A 5,427-nucleotide genomic window follows, 5' to 3' on the forward strand; every position below is an offset into this window, starting at 1 on the left:
TTTGATCTCTCTTTTGACACCCTTGGATATTGAGAGGGAGATATAAAAATAATGCTGGAGAAGAGGAAGAGAGATGAAGAGTTTTTCTTTCGTTGAGACACAAAGAGACTGTTGGTTGTGAAATTGGGTAACAATATAAATAGTAGGGCAAATATACCCCTTTTCTATATGGGTACGAGTTCGGGCCGAGGCCTGTTAGAATATCATGCCGTGGCCCGCCTTTTTATGTTGCTGATCAGTTCTGTCACGGACTAATGCCTTGGCCTGAGAAGAGTTAAGCCATGACATCCTTTTTAACATTTCTGATCAGTTCTGCCACGGACTAATGCCTTGGCCTGAAAAGAGTTAAGCCATGGCATTTTCAAATTGTGAGAACATGACCTGCTGTTTTCGTTAGATGCCACGGCTGTAAATGAATAGATGTCACGGCCTCTTCAATTTGTACTTCCACAGCCTTGCATCATGTTGCCAATGCCCTTGAATTGCTCAGAGACTCCCAACATGTTTCAACACAACATAATTAAATAAAATTAAGAAGAATTCTAAATATTTTAATAAAAGCAAACTAAATTTTTTTTTTTTTGAAATAAAAAAAATAACGAAGAATAATGAAAATCAACATAAACGAAGAGAGAGTTTAGAGCACTTGGGTTGCCTCCCAAGAAGCGCTTGTTTTAAAGTCTTCAGCCTGACTTTCTCTGAAGTCACGTCAAGTTTGCTAGAGTGGTGGTGAATTTTTGACGATCAATTCTTCACACATCATAGATCTCCACCTCCTTCATGATTGGGTTAAGTCGACGTTGGTACTCAATAAAAGGCTTATGATATTCCTCCATACGGATTTTCTGCATGCTGGTAGAAGGACAAATCCCCTTAATATCCGTTATGGACCATCCCAATGCTTTCTTGTAATCTTGCAACTCCCTTATATGGCTAGGAAGATACTTGAGCTCTAATGATGATGATTCTTGAGTTGACAGCTTCAAATGAGAACATAATGGTGGTACTTCTAACAACTCAAATTCTGGTTTAGAACGAGAGAATTTTGGTGCAGCCTCCAAGTATTTTACCAACTCAAAATACTTAAAATCTTTCTCATTATAAGTAATTCAAGCTGGTTAAATGGGAGTGTTTTTTCATGGTCATGTCGAACACATGTGTCCACTGCATCAATTCTATAGCAATATTCAGGCTCTTCAGTGGGAAACTTCGTAGCTTTGAAAACATTAAACGTCACCTCTTGATCTTGAACTCTCATAGTAAGCTCTCCCTTATGCACATCAATAAGAGTTCTGCCTGTGGCTAAGAATGGTCTGCCAAGAATGATTGGAACATCCTTATCCTCCTCCATATCAAGAACAATAAAATCCACAGGGAATATAAATTTGTCAACCTTAACAAGCACATCTTCAATTTTTCCCCTTGGATATTTTAGTGATCTATCCGCTAACTGGAGTGTCACAGTAGTAGGCCTGGCTTCTCCCAATCCCAATTTTTGAAATATAGACAGTGGCATTAGATTAATACTAGCCCCCAAATCACACAAAGCTCTACCAGAGAATTGGTTACCTATTGTGCATGGTATAGTGAAGCTCCCTGGATCCTTAAGCTTTGCTGGAAGTTTCCTTTGAATGATAGCACTGCACTCTTCAGTCAAACCCACTGTTTCAAATTCACTCAATCGCCTCTTTTTAGTCAAGATATCTTTCAAAAACTTGGCATAACTTGGCATTTGCTCTAAAGCTTCAGCGAATGGGATATTAATATGCAACTTCTTGAAGATATTTAGAAACTTTGCAAACTGCTCGTCATGTTTTTATTTCTTGAAACGTTGAGAAAATGGTGGGGGTGGGTTGTAATGAGTAATATTTTCTAAGCCCGGCTTGTTATGATCCTGGTTTGTAATTTCTTTCTCTTGCTCACCCTTCTCTTTAGAGACTGTTTCTTCTGCCACTAAAACATCTGGTTCCTTTGGTTCCTTGACAACATCATTCAACTCTTTTCCACTCCTCAATGTGATAGCATTGCAGTGCTCCTTACCATCTCTTTTTGGATTAGTCTCGGTATTGCTAGGCAAGGTTCCTTGAGGACGGCTATTAATTGTTGAAGCAAGCTGACCCAACTGAATTTCTATATTCCGAATAGAAGCTGCTTGGCTTTGGAATTGAGTTCTAGTCTCTGTCATGAATTGTTTAGTGTTTGTTCCCATTTGATGTACTAGATCTTCCAAAGAAGGCTTCTTTTATTTAGGGAGAGCTTGAGGATGATAGCCCGGTTGAAACATGGGCTTTGCAGATGAAGATGCCTCAACTTGATTATTATTATTCCATGAGAAATTCGGATGATTTTTCCAGCCCGGATTGTAATAGTTAGAGTATGGGTTATTCTGCCTACTACCAACAAAATTGAGAGATTCTGGATTATTAGGGCACATATCTCCCGAATGATTGTCTCCACAAATCTCGCATGTAACGGTAGGAGTTTGAATGGCATGAACTCCAAATGAATCAATTTTCTTAGATAGGGATGCCACTTGAGCAGTCAAAGCCGTAAGAATATCTAATTCATGCACTCCTCCTGTTCTTCTTGGATTCATCCTCTCTGTATGGTGTTGGAAGTTGTTAGAGGCCATCTCCTCCAATAAATTATACCCATCCTCAAATGTCTTCGCCATAAGAGATCCACCTGCTGCAGCATCAACAATCGTTCTAATAGATCCAACCAACCCATTGTAGAAAATTTGGATGATAAACCATTCCGGTAAAGCATGATGAGGACATCTCCGAAGTAAATCTTTGTACCTCTCCCAAGCTTCATAAAGAGATTCACTGTCCAACTGCACGAAAGTAGTGATATCATTCCTCAACTTTGCAGTTTTTGACGGTGGAAAATATTTAGCAAGGAACTTTTGCCGCCAAGTCATCCCAAGTGGTAATAGATTCCCTTGGCAATGAGTTCAACCAATTCTTCGCCATGTCCCTCAATGAGAATGGAAATAATCGCAGTCGGATGGCATCATCATCAACACCGTTATACTTAAACGTAGCACATATCTCTAGAAAATTAGCTAAATGTGCATTGGGGTCTTCAACATGTGAACCCCAAACTGAGATACTTGTACCATCTGAATAGTAGCCGGCTTGAGTTCAAAATTGTTGGCTTGTATCGTTGGACGACGAATACTAGTGTGAATCCCATCCATTAATGGAACAGCATAGTCCCGCATAGACTTAGGACCTTCATTACCATTAGTTTGGTCGGCCATTGTATGGTGTTGAGAAGCTTCTCGCTTATTCTTTCTATTTCTTCGACAAGTTTTCTCGATCTCAAAATCCAAAGGAACAAGCTCTAAATTCCCTGTACTACGCATACACTGGCCAAACACCTACAAAATAAAGAAAAGTTTGGTCTAAAATCAAATATGATTGAATTAATATTAATAAAAAGATTAATAAATTAGTCCCCGGCAGCGGCGCCAAAAACTTGTTGTCTAAATTTACGCACGCAAGTATACGTATCGAAACAAGTAATAAAGTGATAAGAAAGTATCGTTCCCACGGAGACTAAATACCAATCTATTATTAATTATCAATTTATCTCAATCTAATTTTATAAAAAAAAGTAAAAATAGGATTTAAGACTAAACAAGAAAAGTAATGGAGAAAATAAATTTGTAAATTAAAATCAATGAGTGATGAAATCTAGGTTTATAATTTCCCCCAAACAATCCACTTAATTAGATTATCTTCCCTTCTATGATAAATTAATCCATTATAATTGTCACCCAAGAGTACTAAATTCTCTACAAGCCTCTGTCGATGGTCATGTAAAAATACCCTTCTAAACTAACTCCCTATATGTCTATGAGAATTAAATCAAGAAAAATTCATTAAGAATAAACTCTCATAAGGGATGCACATGCAACTTGAGTATATGTCTATCTCAAATTAGCATATGTTACTCTATCTAGGTCATGAACACAAAATAACTCTGTCGATATTATTAAGGTTCACCGAATCAATTCAATCAATGGCCAGTTAATTAAATCGCATTAAACATAGGATAGAATAAACAATCACATGTGGAATCAGAGAAGAAAGAAATAAAAATAATCAAATATCATGAATGGGTTCCATTATAACCCTAGAATAGAAATTAGTTCATCCTTGAAAAGAAAATAAAATCACAAAAGTATTCAGCCATTCTTAGAGATTACAAATATCAAGAGAAGAGATAAAATTTCGAAATATAAAACTCAAAAGTCGAATCTCCAGCTCTCGTCCTCCTTCTCGATCTTGTGCCTCCAAGAAAAATCCCAAAACTTCTGTCCCCAAATAAGGGTTAAACTTTCCTATTTATAGATATGGAGTCATTAGGATTTAAGAGTCCCAAAATCCGTCTCTAATTCGGTCACCACAAATTAACGTGTAAAGCTGAAAACGTAAGCAGGCCATGGCCTCCCAATATATCATGCTGCGGCTTGCATTTTCATATTTCTGTTGTGCAATTCTTGAATTCCCGCCACGGCCTCGTTTTCTATCAAGCAGCGGCTTGAAGACTTTTTAGCTTGTATGCTTGACTTCCTTCTTCCGAGAGTGAACCAATTTGGAGTCAGAATTTCTCCTACACGTATGCAATCATCCCAATGTTCCATATTGTTCCTAATCTGTAAAATAAGCATAAAAACCAAATAAAAACATATAAACACATAAAAAGTATAAAACTAGCTAAACTTAAATAAAAACAACTAAAAGCCTCTAGAATTAACAAAATATTATATTTAAAAGTGGTTAATTCGTAGGTATAAAACCTACTCATCAACAACCATCCACATTGACCATTTATAATCGGAAACACCACATCAAAACTCTACCTTCTTAAGAACGGACCGTAATGCAGCTTCTGATAAAACTATTGCACAAATTGCAGAAAGCATGCAAATAGTAAAGCAAACTGAGTAAGAAAGGAGGAGTTCAAATTGAGGGTCATTTTCATGGCGAGACTTATAAAACGACTCCATCTCACGAATCATACTTTTACAGTCAGAATCTTGTGCGTACAAGAATTCAAGATCAGCTGTAAAAGAAGACCAAGTATAAAACCACAACGCAGTAAGCAATAGTAGCATGCAAGACATGACTATGACATGTTCTAAAATGAATGAGAAGATCACACCAGTGGCCTTTTGTATACAGATATTGACAATAACAATTACTACGAAGATGCTCAAAGACATCAAATTTGAAAAACATTCTGATTCACTCTGAGATACAAGAGAAAGGGAGAAAAAACTCATACAAAGGCATATTAAGACAATACTAGTCAATTTGGATAGTTGATCTTGGGCCCTAGGCATATAAGTGGTAAGATCAACAGGGAGTTTTGAAGCAATTGCAAGAAAAGTAAGTGTAACGGAGTTGAGTGAGA

General features: G+C 37.1%; 1 non-coding gene across 1 annotated transcript; it reads left to right on the forward strand.

Moving 5' to 3' along the window:
* The first annotated feature begins 2,762 nt into the window (after positions 1 to 2,762).
* LOC147382202 (small nucleolar RNA R71) lies at positions 2,763 to 2,869 on the forward strand. Its single transcript, XR_015174107.1, has one exon. It is a non-coding gene; the product is annotated as a small nucleolar RNA R71 (small nucleolar RNA).
* Positions 2,870 to 5,427: the final 2,558 nt, after the last annotated feature.

Source organism: Akebia trifoliata, chromosome 16 (genome assembly GCF_017979445.1).
Source record: "Akebia trifoliata isolate Shusen 1 chromosome 16, ASM1797944v1, whole genome shotgun sequence".
In the NCBI taxonomy this organism is placed as follows: domain Eukaryota; kingdom Viridiplantae; phylum Streptophyta; class Magnoliopsida; order Ranunculales; family Lardizabalaceae; genus Akebia; species Akebia trifoliata.